The sequence below is a fragment of the Lepus europaeus genome, chromosome 1 (assembly GCF_033115175.1).
Source record: "Lepus europaeus isolate LE1 chromosome 1, mLepTim1.pri, whole genome shotgun sequence".
NCBI lineage: Eukaryota > Metazoa > Chordata > Mammalia > Lagomorpha > Leporidae > Lepus > Lepus europaeus.
In genome coordinates, this window is record NC_084827.1 from 152,728,899 (window position 1) to 152,755,544 (window position 26,646).

Genomic DNA, 26,646 nt, shown 5'->3' on the forward strand with positions numbered 1-26,646 from the left:
TCCTGAGCTGCCATTGGAACCCATTATCCAAACTCTCCCCACCTTCTTGGACCCTAATAACCACTAGTCTAAGTTTAGAATTCTTTTCAGTAACTTTCACATATGCAGTTTTTATATGTTTGTATTATTTCATTTTAACATAATTCCATTTGTTTAACTGAATATACATCAGCATTCATTCTTTTTAAAAACAGAAATATTCCCTTTCTTTTTCATCTCTTTTTCTCTTTCTCTCTGTTTCTTTGCCTTTCAAAAATCAATCAATCATAAGAAAAGATTCAGCATTATGGCATCAGGAGGCCCTAGACAAAATTGTTGCTCACATGCTCTGTTAATGATGAGACCATGGCCACAATCATCCATCAATGGACTACAGTTCACAGTAATGTCTTATACACTGTACAAAGATCTGGAAGACAGGAGTGGGTAGGCTCCAAACACAAACAAAAGATAAGGGCATGGAAAAGCTACTTCCTTGATTTGATCACTTCATGCTTCCCTAGAAAGATATATAAGTACTATATGTAAATTTTTAAAAATTAAAACCAGTAAGCTTGGGCTAGCCTTTTTGATGATGGTAACCACATGGGACAAGCTCCAGAGGTAGAGCTGCCCAACTAACTGGGAACTAACCTAGACTCAGCATTGAATCCAGTTAGACCAGGAAAACACTGTGTTGACCCACAGAATTGTCTTAAATTAAGTGGTGGTTGTTTTAAGCCACTAACTTTTGGAATGGTTCATAACCCAGCAGAACCTCACTGATATATTTAGGAGGGATTTACTATTTGTTTTAAACTTTTGTTTGAGAGGCAGACTTACAGACAGAGGTAGAGGCAGAGAGAAATGTCTTCCATCTGCTGGTTCAGTCCCCAGATGGCCACAACAGCCATATCTAGGCTAATTAGGAGCCAGGAGCTTCTTCCTAAACTCCAACCTGGGTACAGGGTCCAACTTGGGCCAACTCTCGCTACTTTCCCAGGCCATAAGCAGAGAGCTGGATCGTAAGTGGAGCTGATGAAACACGAACCTGCCCCCATATAGGATGCCAGTGCCAGCCCCAGGATTTACATAACTCTGGTTTAGTGATCAGCTTTGCTAGCAATGAAGTCCTAACCACATTCCTCAGTTCTGGTTTAAGTTCTATCTTGTTCTTGGAAGCAATCACTCTGATCTATCTTGTAATTCACTTAGTCCCAGTAACAGGAGTAATTTAATCTTCTTTTAAGCCCAAGTCTCTGCTTCATTCTGACAAATTCAGATTTCTATTCGTTCTCTGTAGCCTTCCTGAGAAGTTTCAACCTTGAAGTGTTTTAAGCCTAGGAGTTCCCAGACCTCATCTGACAAGTGGCTTGAGTTCCTTGTTTATTTCTTGAACTCTGACTCATGTCTTTCTGCCAGGGTAGCCTCTCTTCTTTCTTGCCAGAAACCACAAACATCAGTTATTCAATCAGCTGATCACTGCCCGCACCAGCCTATGTTTTCACTGAGTGTCCAATGCAGAATTCCTCCCTTGCTCCCATTTGCCTAAGAATTAAACTAGAACTCTTAGACATTTATCACCTGCCTTCTTTGTACTCACGTACTTGATCCTTCACTCTGACTCTATTGCTCTACTCTCCTGATTTAGTGAACTATATGTATTTCTATGACTTCAGCTATGCCTTGATTATCTTTTGTTTATGATACCCCCTTTTACTGGAAGGATTATTTTCCATTCCTTAGCCTGGACACTCTGGCACCATTTCTGATCATTCCTCAATTACTGGGTGTCCCATTTGGCACCCTGACAATTCTTACATAGGAACTATCACACTTGGAATAAAGTACTTTCTGTTAGTGTGTTTTCTTGGAGAATGGACAATTTGAAGGCTCTTTCCTGTTCCAATTCTCAGTGCCTATAAGAAAAATTGGTAATTATATAAAAATAAATATTTAGAGTAGTTGTGTATTAATTAAAGAGTTCAACCAATGGTATTAAATAGAACAAAAAATACTAAAAAGAATAGATCCCTGTTAAATATAAGAGTGGGAATTAGAGAGGGAGGAGATACACAGTTCGGCACATGCTCAATTGGATTTACCTCTAATGGTAGAGTTAGAAATGTGCCAGGGGATTCCAATTCAATCCCATCAAGGTGGCATGTACCAATGCCATCTCACTAGTCCAAGTGATCAGGTTCAGTTCATAATTGATCATAATGATAGGATTAAGAGTCAAAGGGATCACATAAACAAGACTAGTGTCTGAATAATACCAACCGATAGAATCAAAAAGGGAGAAAATGATCCAACATGGGAAGCGGGGTACACAGCAGACTCATAGAATGGCAGATACCCTAACCAGCACTCTGGCCTCAGAATCAGCCCTTAAGGCATTTGGATCTGGCTAAAAAGCCCATGAGAGTATTTCAGGCATGGAAAGCCAAGACACTGTGGCAAAAAAAAAAAATGACCTAAATGAAAGATTTCTGTGAGTGAGATCCCAGCAGAAAGAACAGGCCATCAAAGAAGGAGGTACCTTTCTCTGAAAGGAGGAGAGAACTTACACTTTGACTATGGCCTTGTCTAAGTAAGATTGGAGCTGGCAAACTAAAGAGGCTTCCATAGCCTTGGCAACTCATGACAAGAGCCTCAGGTGATTACTGATGCCATAAACAAGAGTGTCTATTGTTAAATCAACAACAGGAGTCACTGTGCACTTACTCCTCATGTAGGATCTCTGTCTTTAATGTATTGTACTATGTGAATTAACGGCGTAACTAGTACTCAAACAGTACTTTATACTTTGTGTTTCTGTGTGCGTGCAAAATGTTGAAATCTTTACTTAGTAAATACTAAATTGATATTCTGTGTATAAAGATAATTGAAACTGAATCTTGATGTGAATGGGATAGAAGAGGTAGTGGGAGATGGGATGGTTGCAGGTGGGAGGCAGGTTATGGGGGGAAGAAGCCACTATAATCCAAAAGTTGTAGTTTGGAAATTTATATTTATTAAATAAAAGTTAAAAAAAAACCACAAATATTTAGATTAGATACAATGTATCCAGTACAGAGTTAGATCCTGGAAATACCCTCTAAATAAGATGCTCAAGAAACTTGAAACAAATGAGTCAGGCCACAAAAAGCATTAATGATGCCAGGTAAGAAGTTAATAAGATTTTGCTCAGAGCAGAATTATCTATAATAGCCAAATGTAGACTTATCCATGGGTAAATGCATAGATGCACAAAATGCAATGTATGTATAACAAAGAATCCTTTCAGAGTTTAGAAGATACAGGTATCTGTGTAGATGAATCTTGAAGACATTATGTTAGGTGAAAAAAGTACTCCCCAAACCAAATGATTCCATTTAAATGAAGAGCATAAAGCAATCAAATTCATTGAGGTAGAAACAAGAATTAGCCAGGGCCTGGGGGCAAGTTGGATAAGGTGTTCTTTAAGGGAGAGTTTCAGTTTTGCAAGATGAAAAGAGTTTGGCAATTGACCCAAGAGCAATAGAAATGTATTTAGCACTACTGATATGTATATCCCCAAATGGTACATTTTATTTTATTTATAATTTGCCATATTTGGGCATAAAAAAGAAGCTATTGAGAGCTATGATGGATAATAGAAGAGAAGATATGAGCCACTTTATTTAACTCTGAGGGATAGCAGGAGGACATTGGAACATAGTGGAAGAAGAGAATCTTCAAAAATTTTTTGGAAAATATGTATTTTGAGAAACCTATTCGTGGATTTCAAATATTTTATTTATTTGGAAGAGAAAGAGAGTGAGTGAGGGAGAGATAAATGTATTCTATCCACTGGTTCATTTACCAAATGCCCACAACAACCAGGTCTGGGATAGGCCAGGCCAAAACTCAGAGAGCTAGGAGCTCAATCTGGGTTGCCCATGTGAATAGCAGGGAATCAGCTACTTGAACCATAACCTACTGCCTCCCAGATATAGCAATCCTATGAAGTATTTAAACAGTATGGCAAATTCCTGCCCCTCAAAAATTATTTTTGAACTAAATAAACATATATTAATTCCACTTCCACAAAACTCTTGAAGTACTTTCATACAATTAAAACTGTACTTGTGGACTGATGAACAATTGAATGCACCACCTGGGAAATTAACAAATGGTTAGAAATAAAGCTTTGTCTTCTTAAATGAACTTCTTTCCATAAGCCAATGAAAGTTAGCTGGGCTTGGGAAATAAGGAGTTTGATTCACAGATTTCTAAAATCATTTTCTTTAGTAGTTTTCCAACACAGTAAGTGATAGAATCTGAGAGCTTGCCTCTTGCCAGTTCATTTGAATTATTATGACTTAATATAGACCTCTGAGTATTTCTCAATGTGAATGGATATCGGAAAAAAAAGAAAAGAACTCAAAGGCTCTGAAATATATTATTGAATACTTCTACGGAGAACGATAGTGAATAATTAGCAATATGTCTCAATTGTTTCCTTAGAGGTTCACTTGTTGATATTTTTGTCTAATATTAAAAAATGAAATAATTAGTACTGTATAGGGTCTGGAATCTCATCTAATTATTTAGTATTCCTCTATGAATTTCAAGTACTCTATGAATTATTTACACTCCACCATTGACTATATAGGGTTCTAAAAAATGTCTTTGATAAAGTGAGGACATTAATTCTCTATTACAATATGACAAGTTGCCATAAATTTTGTGGCTTAAAACACATTTGTGTTAAAATTTCATGACATTATTAAAATGGCATTTATTATTTCACAGTTCTGTAGGTAAACATCAGATGGGTATGGTTCGGTTTTCTTTTTAGAAATCAAGATACTAGCTAAGACACATTGTCATTTGGAGAATCTGCAAAAATTCACTTTCAAAGTCAATTAGGACAGTCAGGTTCTTGACATTTTTTTTTCACTGTGGCATTTGGAGTGAGGTTTCCCCTCCCCTCATTAGCTAACTATTGGTTAGGGTTACTCTCAGCTCCTGGATACCATTGCTAGGTCCTTTCTAAGTTACTCCCTCCCAGCTTTGAAGCCAGAAAAGATGTATTAATTTCTTCTCATGCTTTGAGTTTTTCAGGTTTGTCTTCTGCAACCATCCACAGAAATCTGTTATTAAGGGTCTCATGTGAATAGGGTAGGCCCACCTAGATGACCTTAAGGTCAACTGTGACATAAAACATAACATAATCATATATTTTCCTCCTGAACTTAAGGACAAAACATAATGACCAAACTACCCATAACATGGAATAATCACAGTGTTCCTCCCTAAGCTCCAGGGGATGAAATTATGCAAGGAAGGGAAAAAGTCATCTTGGGGCCATGTTAGAATTCTTCCCACCACAGCAAGGATGGAGAAAAGCCATTAGTAAAGCTTGCTGCTACCTGGAAGAATGTCACACACACCCAGGCCCTCTGAATCTCTTATCTGAATGGGATACATAATGGATTTGCAAAGGAGATTTGTTAATTTCAAGAAGAGGAATGTATTTGTACAGTTATTCCTGTTTTGATAACAGGGCATGACTTTTGGCAATAACACCAAGAGAGCGGTATTGCTAGATACTACATCCTAGGGAACAAAAGAAATCTGTGCTCTGTTCTCACATCTGTTACAAATTAAAAGGACTTTGTGAAAGCCACTTAACATTTTCTATCCTTCGCTTGTTCAGGAAGTAGAAATTCTTGGCATTATCAAAGTCAAAAGAAAGGATGAATTTGAAGAGCAAGAAATGAAAAAAAGTGTCATGTGTGATAGCTTTATGCTGGATTAGAAAGCATGAAAAACGTGAACTCTTTTTGACTAGAAATATAATTAAAATGCTCAGACACATTCTTCTTTTTTGATCAAGGTGTCATTTTGAGTCACTACACAGAATTCTTTATTTGACTAATGAAAGCATCTAGTTATTTTCCTTATTCCACATGCTCATGGCTGGTCATACAAAGCTTCTTGTCCTTCAGTTTGTAAACAAAAACCCCCATGCTAAATTCCTGCTGGTGAGTCACTCTAAAGAAAAAGAAAATTCATGTCTTCAAATGAATAAGACTTTTTATTGTTTAGGAAAAGAAGACAAACTCAATACCCAAATGCTTAAAGTCTACTTGTGTATTTATCTTATGTCAAATGGACTCAAGCCCACTTTAGCCATAAATACGTAAGATTTATATCCCATGATATTATAAATTTTAAGAAATCTCTAGTACCTTCAGAAAGAAACTTGAAATAATTCTTTGTTTCTCCCCAGGCCCTAGAAAATGTGTAGGGTTCTCTGAGAATGAAGTCTAAAGACTCCTATGTTGTATAGCATTTGAGAAGTACAATTGTCATCATAAATATAGAGAAGGTTTGTAATGGGGACCTCTGTTTTTGAATACAAGAAGACAAAGAGAAATAGACATCAGAATTAACAAAAGTAAATTTTAATCAATTCTATTATTTACAGTTATTTAGAAGAGCTTCCTCTTTATTACCCAGACAGAGCACTCAAAATATATTCTTTACTATGTGGGAACAGCTTATGTGAAACTTCCAATTAAATTTGCTTTCTTTTCTTAAGTAGACAATGTCCTCTTTCACACTGTCCCTTCCACTTCCCACATCTCAGTCATGTTATATTTGATAAAATATTAGAATTCAAGAGATTACTACCCTTCATCACCACCCACTTCTATACAGATTCATTTTCATAGGAAATTCTTAAAGGCAAAAAACTTCCAAAAATTACAGAAATGCTCTCTCATGGCAGACTGTACTACTGATAGACTGTGATGCAATTTATTTATTGATTTTCTGTTTCATGAAAAACTTGTTTCTCAAGGATCAGAGGCATGCAATCTTTATGCTTTAGCTCAAATCATAGGAAGAAAAACATAGCTTTTTCATAACCTAATTTCATTTTTGGTTAAAAATGGTGTCATTCTACTTAATTACCATCTTATTAAAATAGCTTCAATGGTGCTTAATAATTTTGGATTATTTTCATAAACTGATTCTAAGATCAATAGAAAATTTGCTGTCATGAACAGTAGCCAAAAAAGATATGTCAAAAGGCTGTAAAGGCATTTCTAAAGGAAATTCATCCCAAAAGCACTTTTGAGAAATGACTTCACTGGAAACTTGTTTTTTTTTTTTTTTTAAATCTCCCAGCAGCACTACTTTGAAATACTACACACAATTTTAGCCATTTTGTTAAAGTATTGAGACATGTTACTTATAATGAAGGAATTTAATGATATGAACTTTGGTATTTTTCTAATGTCCTGCATGAACTCTTTATGCCTGGCAATATGAGGAGTGAAAACCACAGATGTCTTTCTGAAGCTTGTATCCTGCCCACTTAGCAGGCAGCTCTGTACCTGTCTCTGGCCAGTCCTCTCTTCTGGTGTGAGTTATACAAAGAAAGAATTATAGACCTTTATTTACTCTGACTGAAAACTTTAAAAGTAGGAGATAATTTTATCCATTTTCCTTTATTTTAATGGGAGGCTCTTGCACTTTCTTGTGTAAAGATTTATTTTAAAAATGTGTTTGTTTCTGACTTTTCAAGATCTACAAAATTCAAGATTTAGTTGTAATTAGGATATTGATCTTCACACAAAGAAAACTGACCCAGAAATATACCAGCACTAAGGTTCTTTAGAGGAATAACAACCACTTAGAACACTTTCAGTGGCAAGATACCGACAACTCAACCTAATTTAGTTTAAGAATAAAGCACAATTGACTGGCTCATATAATTTAGTGTATAGGACATATATAGGATTTTAGCCAAGTATATATCCAGTTTTCAAGCAATATAATTAGTTTTAATATATTTGTTTCTATTATCTGGCTTTGTTCAGGCATAGTCCAGTTTTTCTCAGATGCTGACACCAAGATAAAATTTAATGTGCAAGGATATTGTGGGGAGGAAGTGCCTTGTTAAAGGAAACAGGGAGTCAGCTAGGGATACCTGGAACACTTAGACTTCAGTGTAGAAATGAGTGATTGATAGATGAGAGAGAGAGAAAGAAATGAAGAGATGGAGAGAGAGAGAGAGAGAGAGAGAGAGAGAGAGAGAGAGAGATTTAGTACATACTAGACAGATGTGCAGTTGGACTGAGGTTTAACAAACTTTCTGGGTGTCTGTAAGCTGAAGTCAACCGATAAAGGAATTCTGTATTCCTGCAATAGCAGATCTGCAGGAGCATTCTCGTTCTCTTCACATTATAAGATAACTGACAATATAGGCTGGTGAAATGCGCATCCTCACTAACTCCCTAAAATTTTCAAGATCCGAACTTGGATCTCCTTAACTATATTAAAGGACTGTTCATGTGCCTGATCTTTACCTATTCACCGTGGCAGGGAGTTGGATAAAATTACTGCCTTAAACCCAAGACAGCTTTCTTTGGAACTGAAAGAAATGATCAGAGCTTTCCTATACCTGTTAGCTTCTTTTTGACTGTATGTGAGAGATAGTCCAACTCAATTTAGCCTAAGTAGTAGAGATATTATCTTATATGATAAAAAGTGAGTGATGGGTGAATGCGAATGGGATATTGGTTCCATTTCTGCAAGGATTGGTTTGCTATCAGATTGATTTCCTGTGAGGTATCATGATGGCTATCAGCAACCACTAAGGCAAAATACCAAGCACGAGAAGGAGAAAATTGCTCAACAACTGTGGAATGAAAGTCATTTCTTTTAGCCTGTCTTAGTCTGTTTTGTGCTGCTATAACAGAATGCTGGGTAATTCTTGATGAACAGACATGTATTGGCTCCCAGTTCTGGAGGCTGGGAAGTCCAGAGGTGGTACAGTGTCATGGCCTTCTTATTGCATCATCATATGACAGAACACATCTCACAACAGAAGACACCACGTGGTAGAAGTCATATCATGGCAAAAATAGAGTGAAAGAGAGCAAGAGAGGATGAACCCACTCCTGTGATAATGAAACCACTCTGTGCCCACACCCACAATAGCAGCATTAATCCCTTCATGAGATACAAACCTCATAATCTAAGTACCTTTTAAAGTCTCACCTCCCAATATTGTCACAATGGTACTTACATTCCACCATTTTCGATGGGAACAACTATTCAAAGCATAGCAGAGTCTAAGGGGACTACATGCTCAGTTACGTAGCTATTCCTGAAGCTATTCCTAAAGAATGCCATGCCTTGTTTAGCTTATGCCTGGATTCTAAAGCAACCACCGAGAAAGGGATGAGACAACTGTACGTTAGGATAAGCAGGACCCAATGTTGAGTTGGTGATGAAGTCAGCTCAATTAAAACACATTGACCATGTAATGATTAATTTTATGTGTCAACTTGACTAGGCTAAAGTATACAGTTTGTGTGTATGAAATACCAGTCTAAATATTTCTGCAAAGGTAATTTTTAGATGTGATTCTCATTAACAATAAGTGGACTGAGTAAAGCAGATTACCACTCACAATGTGGATGGGCCTCAGCTAGTCAGTTGTAGGCATTAAGGACAAAGGCTAATGTTTTCCCAAGAAAAAAAAAATCTGCTTCAAAATTTCAAAGGAAATTGTCAGTTCCCAGCCCTGTGGCTTGCTGTAAGAGTATTTCTTTCCTGAATTTCAAACCCATCTAGTGGCCTGACAAATTTCAGACCTGCAATTCTCCAGTCACATAAGCCAATTCCTTAAAATTAATCTCTACTGCTCTAATTATATCCCATTGGTTCTGTTTCTCTGGAGAAACCCTGAATAAAGGTCATATAAAGAGGATTAAATCCTTGAAAAGAATTTGAATTTCATAAGAGTAGAGAGAAGGAAAGGATGTGAGTTTGTCAACAATAACGTTCACTACACTGCCATAACTGCACACTCAGTAAATTCAGAGAGGAAGGTAAAACAGCTGATGGGATGCTGGAAACAAGTGATTGTATCTACGGCAATACATGTTTCCCATGTATTTTTTGGTTGATGTTATGCATAAACCTTTACCTTAGTAAATATTGAAGATAATCCTGAAAAAACCTAGAGATCTTTTTTAGACAAGGTCATAGTCAAAGTGGAAGATCTCTCCTCCCTTCAGAGAAAGGTACCTCCGTCTTTGATGGCCCATTCTTTCCACTGGGATCTCACTCGCGGAGATCTTCCATTTAGATTTTTTTTTTTTTTTTGCTAGAGTGTCTTGACTTTCCATGCCTGAGAAACTCTCATGGACTCTTCAGCCAGATCCGAATGCCTTAAGGGCTGATTCTGAGGCCAGAATCTTGTTTAGGGCTTTTGCCATTCTATGAGTCTGCTGTGTACCCACTTCCCATGTTGGATCATTCTCTCCCTTTTTTATTCTATCAGTTAGTATTAGCAGACACCGGTTTTGTTTATGTGATCTCTTTGACTCTTAATCCTATCACTCTGATCAATTATGAACTGAACCTGATCACGTTGACTAGTGAGATGGCATTGGTGCATGCCACCATGATGGGATTGAATTGGAACCCCCTGGCACGTTTCTAACTCTACCATTAGAGGTAAGTCCGATTGAGCATGTGCCGAACTGTACATCTCCTCCCTCTCTTACTCCCACTTTTATATTGAACAGGGATTACTTTTCAGTTAAATTTAAACACCTAAGAATAATTATGTGTTAATTAAAGAGTTCAACCAATAATATTAAGTAGAATAAAAAATACTAAAACGGATAAAGTATTAAGTTGTTCATCAACAGTCAGGACAAGGGCTGTGCAAATCACTGTTTCTAATAGTGTCCATTTCACTTCAACAGGTTTCCTTTTGGGTGCCCTGTTAGTTGTCACCAATCAGGGAGAACATATGATATTTGTCCCTTTGGGACTTGCTGATTTCACTCAGCATGATGTTTTCCAGATTTCTCCATTTTGTTGCAAATGGCCCGATTTCATTGTTTTTTTTTACTGCTCTATAGTACTCTATAGAGTAAATGTCCTATAATTTCTTTATCCAGTCTACTGTTGATGGGCATTTAGGTTGATTCCATGTCTTAGCTATTGTGAATTGAGCTGCAATAAACATTGAGGTGCAGACACAGTTTTGTTTGCCAATTTAATTTCCTTTAGGTAAATTTCAAGGAGTGGGATGGCTGGGTTGTATGGTAGGGTTATATTCAGGTTTCTGAGGAATCCCCAAACTGACGTACATAGTGGCTTTACCACTTAGCATTCAAACCAAGAGTGGGTTAGTGTCCCATTTACCCACATACTCGCCAGCATCTGTTGTTGGTAGATTTCTACATTTTTTCATATGTCTGTTGGCCATTTGGATTTCCTCTTTTGAAAAATGTCTATTGAGGTCCTTGGCCCATCTCTTAAATGGGTTGTTTTGTTGTTGTTTAGTTTCTTGATCTCTTTGTAGATTCTGGTTATTAATCCTTTATCTGTTTCATAGTTTGCAAATATTTTTTCCCATTCTGTCGTTGTCTCTTCACTTTCCTGACTGTTTCTTTTGCAGTACAGAAACTTCTCAATTTGATGCAATCCCAAATGTTAATTTTGGCTTTGACTGCTTGTGCCTCCGTGGTCTTTTCCAAGAAGTCCTTGCCTGTGCCTATATGTTGCAGGGTTTCTCCAATGTTCTCTAATAATTTGGTGATGTTGGGTCATAGCTTTAAATCTTTTTCCACGTTGATTGTATTTTGGTGTAAGGTGTAAGGTAAGGGTCTTGCTTCATGATCCTGCATGTGGAAATCCAGTTTTCCCAGCACCATTTATTGAATAGACTTTCTTTACTCCAGGAATTGGTTTTATATCCTTGATCAAAAATAAGTTGGCTGAAGATGCTTGGATTGATTTCTGGTGTTTCTATTCTGTTCCATTGGTCTATCCATCTGTTTCTGTACCAGTACCTTGCTGTTTTGATTACAACTGCCCTGTAGTATGTCCTGAAATCTGGTATAGTGATGCCTCTGGCTTTGCTTTTATTGTACAAGATTGCTTTATCTATTCAAGGTCTCCTGTGTCTCCATATGAATTTCAGCATCATTTTTTCCAGATGTGAGAAGAATGTCTTTGGTATTTTGATTGGTATCGCATTGAATCTATAAATTGCTTGTGGGAGAATGGACATTTTGATGATGTTGATTCTTCCAATCCATGAGCATGGAATATTTTTCCATTTTTTTGGTATCCTCTTCTATTTCTTTCTTTAAGATTTTGTAATTCTCATCATAGAGATATTTAACATCCTTGGTTAACTTTTTTCCAAAGTATTTGATTGTTTTTATAGCTATTGTGAGTGGGATTGATCTTAGAAGTTCTTTTTCAGTCGTGGCATTGCCTGTGTATACAAAGGCTGTTGATTTTTGTGCATTGATTTTACATCCTGCTACTTTGCCAAGCTCCTCTATGAGTCCAATACTCTCTTAGTAGACTATTGACACTTTTTATTTCTGTGGGGTCTGTTGTTACATTTCTTTTTTCTTCTGATTTTATTGATTTGGGCCTTTTCTTTTTTTAGCTAGTTGGGCCAATGGGGTGTTAATTTTGTTTATTTTTTCAAAAAAACAGCTCTTCGTTTGGCTGATCTTTTGTATTTTTTTGGATTCAATTCTGTTGATTTCTTCTCTGATTTTAATTATTTCTCTTCTACTAGATTTGGGTCTGGTTCACTGCAGTTTTTCTAGATCCTTGAGATTCATTGAAAGCTCATTTTTTGGTGCCTTTCCATTTTCTTGATGTAGGCACCTATTGCTATGAACTTTCCTCTTAACACTGACTTTGCTGTATCCCATAAGTTTTGATATGTTGTGTTGTTACCCTCATTTACTTCCAGAATGTTTTTGATTTCTCTTTTGATTTCTTCTATGACCCGGTATTCATTCATGAGCATGTTGTTCAGTCTCCATGTGTTTGCATATGCTCTAGGGATTCCTGAGTTGCTAATTTTCACCTTCATTCTGCTGTGGTCTGAGAAGCTTCATGGTAAGATTCTAATTCTTTTGAATTTGCTGAGACTTGCTTTATGGCCTAGTATGTGGTCAATCCTAGAGTAGGTTCCATGTAGTGCTGAGAAGAATGTAAATTCTTTAAGCGTAGGATTGAAAGTTCTGTAGACATGTTACATCCATTTGGGCTACAATGCCGATTAAATCTGCTGTTTCCTTGTTGATCTTCTGTCCGGTTGATCTGTCTATTTCTGAGAGTGGAATATTAAAGTCCTCCAGTAATATTGTATTGGAGTCTAAATCTCCCTTTAAGTCCTTTAATATTCTTTTAAATAAACCACTGCCCTGTAATTAGGTGCATATACATTTATAATAGTTACATCTTCCTTTTGAGTTGTTCCCTTAATCATTCTTTAGTGCCCTTCTTTGTCTCTCTTCACAGTTTTTGTGTTAAAGTTTATTTGATCTGATATTAGTATGGCTATGCCAGCTCTTTTTGGTTTCTGTTGGCATGGAATATCTTTTTCCAGCCTTTCACTTTCAGTCTGTATGCATCTTTGTTGGAAGGATGTGTTTCTTCCATTTAGCGAATCTCTGTGTTTTATCTGGAGAGTTGAGGTCATTTACATTCAATGTGACTATGGATAAGTAGTAACTTTGCCCTGCCATTTTCCCAAAGATATTTTCTATTATATGCTTTGAACTTCCTGTGATCTTTTACTGGGAGGTTTTTTTCCTTTACCTTCTTTCGTATTGATGGCCGTATTTCTGTGTTTCTGTGTGTAACACATCTTTAAGCATCTTTTGCAGAGCTGGATGAGTGGTGACAAATTCTTTCAATTTCTGTTTGCTATGAAAGGTCTTTATTTCACCTTCATTCACAAATGAGAGCTTTGCAGGATATAATATTTTGAGTTGGCATTTTTTTTTCTCTAAGTACCTGGGCTATATCTCGCCATTCCCTCCTAGCCTGTAGGGTTTCTGATGAGAAGTCTGCTGTGAGTCTAATTGGAGATCCCCTGAGAGTAATCTGACATTTCTCTCTTGCACAATCTTTTCTTTATGTTTCACTGTGGTGAGTTTGGTTACAACATGTCGTGGTGAGGATCTCTTTTGGTCATGTTTATTAGGGGTTCTACGAGCTTCCTGCACCAGATGTCTCTGTCCTTCTCCAAACCTGGGAAGTTTTCTGCTAGTATCTCACTAAAAAGGCCTTCTAATCCTTTCTCTTTCTACATGCTTTCAGGAACTCCTAGAACCAGATTGTTGGGTTTTTAAAATTGTATCCTGTAGATTCCCAACAATATTTTTTAGATTTATAACTTCTTCTTTTCTTTGGTTTGACACTATACTTTCCTGTTTTCTGTCTTCTAAGTCTGATATTCTCTCTTCTGCTTCACTGATTCTGTTTTTAAGGCTCTGTAATGTGTTTGTCATTTGATCTATTGAATTCTTCATTTCATTTTGATTTCTCTTCAATATCACAATTTCATGTTCTACTAAATTCCACATTTTATTTTGATTCTTCCTTAAGATTTCATTTCATGGGAGAGATTTTCTGTCCTGTCCTGTATGGATTTCTGTAGTTCATGCATTTGTTTTTGAGAACTTCTAAATATTCTTATCATAAATTTTTTGAAATCCATATCTTGTATTTCTTCTATCTCATCATCTTCATAATCTTGAATTGGAGTGTCTTGTTCATTTGGGAGCATTATAATGTCTACCTTGTTCTTGCTTTCTTGGTTTCTGCGTTTGTTGCTTGGCATTGTGGAGATGTTCTTTGGTTTCTTCTGTGGTGGCTTTTCTTGTTATACTATGACTCTCGATTAAGTGGACTGTCTACTTTTGATGGATCCTTAGAGGCTTATGATTGATGTGGCCAGAGAGCTCTGTTCAGTTCTTCAGGGTTAAGGGTGTGCCAAAGGTGACATACCCAGGTTTGGCATGGTAAATCTCTCTCTCTCTCTCTCTCTCTCTCTCTCTCTCTCTCTCTTATTTTATTCAGAATTGTAGTAATTCCACAAAGCTGAGCAGATTTGAAGGCAGTCAGTGTCTGAGCTCTGGCCCCTGTGGGTATGATATTCGTCTGCTCTGTACCAAGGACCACACAAAGGATCTGTGTAGTCCTCAGTGTAAACTCAGATTCCCCTGCAATGTCTCCCACACTCATATCCCCAGTGTACTCATATCTCAGGCACTCCGTGAGTTCTCTCATACAGCCTCAGTCTTTTTTTTTTTTTTTTTCACAGTCCTGGTTCATAAACTCCACACATTCACTAGGTCTTAAGCTCCTGTTATTTCTACTCAGTGGAGTCAGGTTTCTCTCCTTGGCTGAGGGTGGGCGCAGCCCTGAGGAGGCGCAGCTTTTATGTACATCCAAAATGGCACCTGCTCTGTGTCTTGCTTGCCTTTGTAAGGTGAATGGAGAGAGAGAACCATGTCCATACCAGTACCTTTTATTTATTTATTTATTTATTTATTTTTCTCTCCTCTTTTTGCCTGGTGAACTTCCCCATCATGGGGCTTCAAGCCTCCTTCCCTCTAGGCTCTTCCTGCCGCTTCCCCACCAGTGTCTCGGGCTGCTGAGGTTTCACCTCACCTCCCTGTCCAGCGCTGGTGCATAGACTCAGTGGCTGAGGTCATGAGCTGTGGATACCCGTGCCCTCCACGAAGGTCTACCGTGTCCCACTAGTTCTGAAAGAGCTTCCTCTGCAGTTTCTTCCCTAACTCTTCCCTGAAAATACAGTATCTCAGCTTTTATTTCACTATCTTTTCCCGATCTATCAGTGTGCTGTCTCCCTATTCTGTCATCTTGGAGGACTCCTTATGTCTAAATTTATTATATTATTGTCATCACCTCATTTTATGATGGCTAAACATATATATTTTTTAAAAGATTTTTTTTATTTATTTGAAAGTCAGAGTTACACAGAGAGGGAAGGAGAGGGAGAGAGAGAAAGGTTTTCTATCCGCAGGTCCATTCCCCAATTGGCCACAATGGCAGGAGCTGCACCAATCTGAAGCCAGGAGCCAGGAGATTCTTCTGGGTTTCCCACACAGGTGTGAGGGCCCAAGCACGGGTGTAGGGCCCAAGACAGGCCATCTTCTACTGCTTTCTCAGGCCATAGCAGAGAGCTGGATGGGAATTGGTGTGGCTGGGACTTGAACTGGTGCTCATAAGGGATGTCGGCATTGCAGGCGGCGGCTTTACCCCTATGCCACAGTGCCGGCCCCTAAATCATATTTTAACAACAGGTCATCTTTTCAGTCTTAGATGCTTTGTTGGAATGAGCACGCACATCCAATAGAAGGCATAGTGCTTACATTGAAATGGAGACAGGACCTTAGCAGTTGCATCTTCCCAGTACTCTGTAACTTCACATTTCTTCTCATTGACCTTATTGGTTCCTAACAGGGGTCACTGGGACAGAATTTCATGAATTCCTAATAAAATAAATTGCATTTTTTTAAGGATGCATCCTGAATAATCACTAGCTCCTCTGTGTTCAGTTACATGGTTGTCCTGCAAGAGGTTATTTATTTCTGCTGGATGCATAGTCATTTTTTCAATGCTTATTCCCTGATCCCCCCCAAAGGCAGATTTCCAGTAAATTCTAGCACTGGTTTCATGTTGCACTGTGCTGACTGGCAATAGTGGCTGTGACTAAAAGAAAATAACACAGGATTTTGTTTCTCAGATCAGACCATGTTTCGGTTCCAATGCTCACTGCTCTATCCCTGGGGATATTTCTTTCCCTTTCTTCCCCTTATTAGCTCATTGTGTTTCTTGCAAAAAAAAAAAAAACAATAACAGGGCTAGCATAAGGGAAATTTTATAAGTAGATGCTAAAGCCTAGGGTTATCATGCTGTAGAGCATTTCTTGGTCTGTGAAATAATTTACCAATGAATATAAAATAGAAATGCATTGCACGAAATCCTATCAGTATGTCATGAAGCAGCATCAGAGCTTGGTGAACCTAGAATTTCTGCTGTAAGCCATTTTTTCCCTTATTATATCAGTCAGTGGTGGCAGCTCTGAGGAAGCCAGTTATAGCAGGTTACTCAGGTTTTAGTTTACTGAATCGATCTTCTGTATATAAAGATAATTGGAAATGAAAAAAAAAAAAACCCTGGTGTTAAATTGGAAATGGCATAGAAAATTAATTAATTTTAAAAAAAAATATTATGTAGGATCTCTGTCTTTAATGTGCTGTACACTCTTATTTAATGCTATAACTAGTACTCCAACAGTATTTTTTTTCACTTTGTGTTGCTATATGGGGGCAAACTGGTGAAATCGTTACCTAATATACACTAAACTGATCTTCTGTATATAAAGAGAATTGAAAATGAATCATGATGTGATTGGAAGGGGAGAGGGAGTGGGAAAGGGGAGGGTTGTGGGTGGGAGGGAAGTTTCGGGAGGGGGAAGCCATTGTAACCCATAAGCTGTACTTTGGAAATTTATATTCATTAAATAAAAGTTTAATAAAAAAAAAGACTAACCTCATGGTCACTTAAAATTTTTAGGTAAAATAATTTTAAATAAAGACAGTAAAGTAATTCAACATTTATTGGCTAATTACTCTGTGCCAGACACTCTGCCAGGTGCATTTATTTCTCTTAATATCCCCATTTTACTTATGAGAAAAGGCCAATGTGTAAGCAACCTGTCTAAATTCAAACCAGAGTCAGTCTTCTAAACCCAAGCCTTTTCTGCTAGTGTGCCGAGCTCAATTTTCCAGTTCTTTGATCTTAGTAAATGTGTTTCATTGTGGATTGATGGGTTAATAGGACAATAATTTTCAGGGAGGACAGGACAATTCATCCACAGTTACTGAACTCTCAGTTTTTACCAGTGCTGTGCTTGTTTTGAACACAGCATCTCTCAATTTTCTCATATTTTATAGAAGTGGAAACTGTGAGAATTTAGTAAACCTAAGATGTGTACCTGAATGGAGGAACAAAGAATTCAAACCGGGCTCTTGTGACTGTACTTCACTACATTGCTCAAAATCTGTATCATCCTGGGTTAGCATGTGTGAGATCATAATATGTTACTGCTTTTGGAACTAAGTTATTAGTGGTTGTGCATGTATTTTCTAAAATACCAAAGCACCTGGAAGCAGTTATCTGGATATTTTGTTTTATTATGATTCACTTTATTGTGCCTCACAGATACTGGTTTCTCTCTCTCTCTCTCTCTCTCTCTCTCTCTCTCTCTCTCTCTTTAAAGCAAATTGAAAGTTGGTGGCAACACTGCACTGAGCAAGTCTATTGGTGCCATTTGTGCTGTTGCATAATGTGAAAATGCAAACTGGAGCAGCAAATGCTAATACAGAAGCTGCAGGAAGTTATCTACAAGATCTAGCCATAATAATTGATTAAGGAGGGTACACTAAACAACATATTACCAATGTAGATGAAACAGTCTTTTATCAGAGGAAGATGAGAGCCATTTAAGACTTTCATATCTAAAGAGAAGGAGTCTATTCCTAGCTTCAAAGTTTCAAAGAGCAAGCTGACTCTCTTATTAGGGACTAATGCAATTTATGACTTGATGTTAAAGCCAATGCTCAAATATCCTGGAGCCCTTACGAATTATACTAAATCTCTGAAAAATTATATTAAATTTTTTCTTCCTGGGCTCTGTTGGTGGGATACGAAACTTGGATATCAGCACATCCGCTTAAAATATGGTTTATTAAAAGCTTAAAGACTATTGATTAGACCTATTATTGATAAAGAAATTTCTTTCAAAACATTACTGCTTTTGACCATGTACCTGGTCACTCAAGAGCTCTGATGGAAGTATATAATAAGATTAATGCTATTTTCACGCCTAATAACTTAACATGCATCATGCAGTCCATGGATCAAGGAGTAATTTTTGCTTTCAAAAGCAATTTTTATTTTTTAAAGGTTTATTTATTTTTAAAGGCTTATTTACTTATTTGAAGTCAGAGTTACAGAGAGAGAGAGGGAAAGTCAGACAGAGAGAGAGAGAGCGAGAGCGAGAGCAAGAGAGAGAGTGAGAGAGAGAGGAGGATTTTCCATCTGTTGGTTCACTCCACAGATGACTGTAGCAGCCTGTGCTAGACCAGGTCAAAGCCAGTAGCCAGGAGCTTTGTCTGGGTCTCTCACTTGGGTGGTAGAGCCCTAATACTTGGGCAATCTTCTGATGTTTTTCTCAAGCCATTGGCAGGGAGCTGAGTCAGAAAGGAGTACCTGGGACATGAACTTGCACCCATATGGATGCTGGCATTATAGTCAGCAGGTTTACCTGCTATACCACAATGCCAGACCCTAAAGAGTTATTTTATTTATTTAAAGTCAGAGTGATACACAGAAAGGTAGTGACAAAGAGATCTTTCAACTTCTAGTTCACACCCTAAAATCCTGCAATAGCCAGGGCTAGGCCAAATCAGTAGCTAAGAATTTCATCAGGGTCCCCCACATTGGTGGCCAGGGCTAAGGTAATTGGGCCAACTTCTGTGGCTTTCTGAGACATATTAGCAAGGAACGGGATCAGAAACAGAGCAGTTGGGGCTTGAGCTGGTGCTAGACATGGGATGTTGGCATCACAGACAGTGCCTTACCCTGCTGTATCACACCACCATCCTCAAGTTTTATTAGTTTGGAAATAAGTTTCATAAGGCAATAGCTGTCATAGTGATTCCCTCTGATATTGGTAAGGTGAAATGAAGACTGTATGGAAAGAATTTACCATTGTAGATACCATTGGGAACATTCATGACTCATGGAAAGAGATCAAAATGTTAGCTAGAGTTTGGAAGAAGTTGATTCCAATCCTCATGGATGACTTTGGTGGGTTCAAGACTTCAATAAAGGAAATAACTGCAGACATAGTAGAAATAGCAAAGCTATCCTAAGAAGTGGAACCTGAAGGTGTGACTGAATTGCTGGAATCTCACAGTAAATTGTTAACATATGAGAAGTTGCTTTTTATAGATGTACAAAGAAAGTGGTTTCTTGTGATAGAATCTACTCTTAGTTAAGAGGCTCTGAATATTGTTGAAATGACAACAAAAATATGAAATATTATATAACCTTAGTTGATAAAGCAGTGTTAGGGTTTAAGAGGAAAAACTCCAATTTTGTAGATGTTCTACTTTAGGTAAAATGCTAACAAACTGCATCACATATACAAGAGAAATCCTTCATATAAGAAAGAATCAGTCAATGTGCTAAACTTAATTGTTTTTTTTTTTAGTTTACAAAATTGTCACAGCTGCCCCAACATTTGGCAACCTTTAGCAACTATCCTGACAGAACTCAACAACATGGAGGCATGACCCCCAGTGGTGAAAAGAGTATGACATATGGAATTCTCAGACCATCATTAGCATCCTGTAGCAAGAAATTATTTTTTTAAATTAAGATATTCTTATATTTTTTTCAGAGATAGTTATAGTGCATGCTTAATTGATTTCATTAGAGTGTAACCACAAATTTATATGCAGTGGGACACCAAACAATAGTGTGACTCACTCTATTGTGGTGGTACAGGATTGCACCTGCAATATCTCAGAGGTAGGCTAGTAATGTAGGGACGGGAGACAGGCATACAAAAATTCAGACTGAGAAACTTACAGGATCCTCTCCTTGCTTATATATAGAGTAAGAAAATGAGTCTCCTGGGAAAGTGATTCAGAACATGCTCCACACCTTTATGTTCATAAAGGCAATATAGTTAAGTAAAACATTAAATATACTGAAGAGTCCATTTTGCTTCCTACATAATCCTTCACTTGCTCATATATGATGTCAATATCAGGGTATTTTCAGGGTGAAATAACAATTATTAAGGAATTAGAGTCTTCATACAGTACATTGGTATTATTGTATAAATGTCACATGAGTAACAATGTCTCTAAAACCCAGAAGTACTCAGATATTTCAATTAAGAATTTAATGGCTTGAGATCTTTAGATGAATATAGCAGAGTGCAGCTGCTACTTAGGTGACAGGTGGATAAACAGACGGCTCCCACCTACTGGAATAAGAGTTACAATGCAAGACAGTACAGAGATACAGGAATGTACCAGCACTTGACTTTTATGTAGCAGATGGTCTGGATTTCCAATTCATGTGTTCGCTCATGGTTCCTACTTTCTGTGGCCATTATCCTTTAGTGAACAAGATCATGAACTAACACATTGTATGAGTACTTCCTTGCATACACTATTGCTATATTAGTATCTTTCCTGGATAACTTGGTGAGTTAATTTATAATTATAAGGGAGGAAGTTAAGGTCTTTAAAATGTTTATTATTCACATTCTGATTTATTCTGAGCACTAACGAGCACCAAGATGGATTTCTAACTACCTTAGGATGACCTATTAAATGAACACTTCGAGATTTTTGCATTTAATGTATTACTAATATATTATTAAATGCACATTTGCAGGCTTCTGATTTGTTCCTGTAAAGCCACAGCTCAGAGCACTGCTTATGGGGAATCAACCATTTCAATCTATCTCTTTTGAAGGTTTCAGTAAATAGGCTATTTCAGTCTTATATTCATAGAGCATTGGATTTTTCATGAAACCAATAACGTCCATTAGTTCTAACAAAGCAATTTTTGGGAGAAAGATGAGGATACAAGGAACTTAATAAATAGGTCAACACTTTGAGAAGCTTACCTTCAATTAAGAATTAAAGTTGTTATTATTCCCTTGCTAGATGTGCTGAGCGCTCTAAAAAGCATGCTACGGTAGTCAGGAAGGCCAAGCTTCTGATGAAATCACAAATGGAGGATGCATAATCATCTGAAATTACATTGAACCCCACTTACTGTAAAAGAGGTGAAAAATGAAACAACATTGATATACTTTTTTTTTTTTTTACTTTTTTTAGGTTGGAAAAATCCAAAAGTTTGACAATATATTTTGTAGCTGAGAGGAAGTAATTATTCTCCTCTATTGCTGTGAAATAAAATGGTAAAATAGCAATGTAAGAGAATTTGGCAGTTATGTACTACACAAGTTAATTATTGCTGGGTAACATTTTGTTACTGTAAAATCTAATAGTTACACAGGCAGTCACTCAGTTTTCAATTCTGTGGTTTAGCAATTTAGGCTGAGCTCAGCTGAGCAGTTCTAATCTTCGCTCACCTCTCATACATCTGTCCACACCTGAGGATCAGTTTTGCTGATCTTGACCAGGTTATTTCATATTTGCACACTGGCTGAGAAAGGGAAACTGAACTGATTCCACTCTAGGTAGTCTTTCATGCTACTGAAATTGAGCGTGTTAATTTGGCAGAGGCAATGATCCTGAGAGTGTGAGATGCAGAGTGCAAAGAGATTTGGGACCTGGGATTAAAAATCGCATATGGCCACATTCACCACATTCTGTTAACTGGAGAAAGTGAAACGGCAAGTTTTGATTAAACAAGTGGGGAAATAGTGTCTAGTCATTGATTGGAGCAATTTCCAAGTTATAAGTAATGTAAGCGTAGAGAGGAGAATATTTTGAGGTCATATATGCAAAAAAGCACATAAAAGTGCAATTACTAATAAAGGTGCAATTACTTTTGAACCCTTGACATGCAATTTGTAAGACTAGGTATCTATACTCCAGAAAACATATGAAAGTCATATGTAGGAAACTATTAATTGGCAACAATTTACTGCTTTTTAAACAAGGAAGAAATGACCCAATAGTCCATCAATAGTGGCTTGGTTTCTCATGGTATCCATTTCACATCAACAGGTTTCCTTTTAGGTGCTCAGTTAGTTGTCACCAATCAGGGAGAACATATAATATTTTTCCCTCTGGGATTGTCTTATTTCACTCAGCATGATGTTTTCCAGATTCCTCCATTTTGTTGCAAATGACTGGATTTCATTGTTTTTTACTGCTCTATAGTATTCCATAGAATACATGTCCCATAATTTTTTTATCCATTCTTCTGTTGATGGACATTTAGGTTGATTCCATGTCTTAGCTATTGTGAAAGGAGCTGCAATAAACATAAAAGTGCAGACAGAGCTTTTATTTGCAAATCTAATTTCCTTTGGGTAAATTCCAAGGAGTGGAAAGGCTGGGAAGTATGGAAGGGTTATACTCAGGTATACTGAGGAATCGCCAGACTGACATCCATAGTGGCTTTACCAGTTTGCATTCCCACCAACAGTGGGTTAGTGTCCGTTTCTCCCCACATCCTCTCCAGCATCTGTTGTTGGTAGATTTCTGTATGTGAGCCATTCTAACCTGGGTGAGATGAAACCTCATTGTGGTTTAGATTTGCATTTCCCTGATTGCTAGTGATCCTGAACATTTTTTCATGTGTCTGTTGGCCATTTGGATCAGCCCTTGTCCTGACTATAGAGGAATAATTTACTGATTTCTTCCTTTTAGTATTTTTTGTTCTAATTAATACCATTGGTTGATCTCTTTAATTAACACACAATTATTCCTAGGTATTTAATTTAACTGAAAAGTGAGCCCTGTTAAATATAAGAGTTGGAAAGAGAGGGAGGAGATGTACAGTTCGGCACATGCTCAATCTGATGTGCCCCTAATGGTAGAGTTACAAACGTGCCAGGGGATTCCAATTCAATCCCATCAAGGTGGCATGTACCAATGCCATCTCACTAGTCAAAGTGATCAGGTTCAGTTCATAACTGATCATAATGATAGGATTAAGAGTCAAAGGGATCACATAAACAAGACTAATGTTTGCTAATACGAACTGATAGAATTAAAAGGAGAGAATGATCCAACACTGGAAGCAGGATACACAGCAGACTCATAGAATGGCAGATGCCCTAACCAGCACTCTGGCCTCAGAATCAGCCCTTAAGGCATTCGGATCTGGCTGAAAAGCCCATGAGAGTATTTCAGCAATGGAAAGCCAAGACACTGTGGCAAAAAAAAAAAAAATGACCTAAATGAAAGATTTCTGTGAGTGAGATCCCAGCAGAAAGAACAGGCCATCAAAGAAGGAGGTACCTTTCTCTGAAGGGAGGAGAGAACTTCCACTTTCACTATGGCCTTGAGTAATAAGATCAGAGTTGGTTAACTTCAAAAGGCCTCCATAACCTTGGCAGCTCATGACAGAAGCCTGCAGGTGATTACTGACGTCACAAATAAGAGTGCCAATTGTTAAATCGACAACAGGAGTCACTGTGCACTTACTCTCCATGTAGGATCTCTGTCCTTAATGTGTTGTACTTTGTGAATTAATGGCATAACTAGTACTCAAACAGTACTTTATACTTTGTGTTTCTGTGTGGCTGCAAACTGTTGAAATCTTTACTTAGTATATACTAAATTGATCTTTTGTATAAAAAGATAATTGAAACTGAATCTTGATGTGAATGGGATGGAAGAGGGAGTGGGAGATGGGATGGTTGCAGGTGGGAAGCAGGTTATGGCGGGAAAGCCACAATAATCTAAAAGTTGTACTTTGGAAATTTATAGTTATTAAATGAAAGTTATAAACATTATTAAATTGTAATATAAAATTTAAGGATGCTCTGGAAGCCCAAAGAAAATAATATATGTCACAATGCACCCTAAAAAAATAGTGGCTTGGTTACATAAAATATAGTGCATCCAACAAGAGCAAACTGAGTAGGGTTACATAGGAAACAAAAATGTGTAGGAATTGAATTTGAAGGTAAATCTTAGATCATTGTGTTTTTGTCTGTGCTTCCACAGATGTATGCAAGTTTACATAATAAGATGGAAAAATGCAGCTTATTACATTTTCATGAACAAGTAGAAACAAAGTTAAGAACTGGAAGTGAAAGAAAATGAAACTACACAACCTAATTTGTGCAGAAGATAATGCATATTTCTGAGAGGTAAGCTATTTGCATCTCTAATGCTGTAAACAATTTACCAGCATTCAAAATTACTCATCAAAATTCCAGTTTCCTTGGCTGAGGGAGCATTCCTTCAGTCAGCTGGTTTGACAGCATCTCCCTAAGGGTACAAATGTGATAGGAAGAAAATAATTGCATATTCAGAGTAAACATTTGCCAATTTTCTATAGCCAGAATCTTGTTAAATAAACTACTTTAATGGAATTTTAGAAATCAGAAGCTAATATACAAAAACAGTTTCACGTTTTGACATGCCTTCTTTATCTTTCCTATATCAGTATTTTGTTTAGAAACAAACTGTTTCTTCAGAATCCACACATCCAAAATTTGACTTTTCCACTGAACATGTTAATGAATTGCTCGTAAATTTCCCTTAATGATCTTGATTCTTTTTTCTCAAGGTTCATAAAGAGTTGCTCTCATTTAAGTATTTGACTAACATGTTCAATCATAAAAGTTGCTGGATAATATAAGGACCATATATTTAAGGAGAAGAATCTCTTCCTTTGAGTCCATTTGGTGGGGGAACAAGATTCTTCTGTTATCCTTTGTTTGAAATGGGAATTTATTCTGAAGATTGGGTGAAGGCTTGCAGATGTGTTATATCACTCAAAAGGAGAGAAGTATTTTGTGTTCCTGATTTGTCAAGTTATCCTTTTATATTCTCAAATCTGAAAATTTGAACAGTTCTGAGAAATCTCTAATTGTCCTCTGAATTATTCACTTGTATTTGTAACTGAAAAAAGCAGGGGACAGAAAAAATATTTTGTAGTGAATAAAGAAACAAGAGTGGCATATGAAACTGACATTGAGTTTTCCTAAAAGTAGAAATTGATCTCGACACTATGTTACTAAAACTTTTAATGACGACCAGACTGCATGACTGCTTTTTAATATCTACCTCATCAGGTTTGTCATTTGATGATCATTTTCACATCAATTTATTGTCATTGGATCACCAGAATTCCCTCTTATTTGTAAACTGCATTTATCCCCATTACTCTTCCCATATTTTCCTGGGTGTCTTAGACATGTTTATGGCTAGCCATTATCTCCGTGGAAAGAATTCCCAAACCTATTGCTCCAATTGCACTTTCCTGGGGAATCTGAAGAGTGTCTCTGCTGAAAATGAGTCTTTTACTTTTAATCTTGTGGAGGACTCATCCAACCGTTTGATCAGGAAAACAAAAATTAGTTGAAAACACAGCACAAGATAATAATTTCCCTCATTCTCCTACATATCAGTGAAAGTCAATAAGATTAATGGAAAGAAGACTCTGCTAACTCCATTTTCATTTTTACTGAGTGACAAATATTATCCAAGTACTCAAAAAAACTATGAAGATGACTGAAGAGATGATCTTCATATAACCTATGTGAAACAAAACTCCTGGAGTGAACTCAGTGGGAATGGGGATCAGAGAAGACTAGCAGAAATGTACCTTCTGTTGGTAACAAACAGTCTGCTTGTGAAGTGACACATCTTATTTTTTTAACTTTTATTTAATAACTATAAATTTCTAAAGCACAACTTTTAGATTATGGTGGCTTTTCCCACCATAACCTGCTTCCCACCTGCAACCATCCCATCTCCCACTCCCTCTTCCATCCCATTCACATCAAGATTCAGTTTCAATTATCTTTTTATACAAAAGATCAATTTAGTATATACTAAGTAAAGATTTCAACAGTTTGCAGCCACACAGAAACACAAAGTATAAAGTACTGTTTGAGTACTAGTTATGCCATTAATTCACAAAGTACAACACATTAAGGACAGAGATCCTACATGGAGAGTAAGTGCACAGTGACTCCTGTTGTCGATTTAACAATTGGCACTCTTATTTGTGACGTCAGTAATCACCTGCAGGCTTCTGTCATGAGCTGCCAAGGTTATGGAGGCCTTT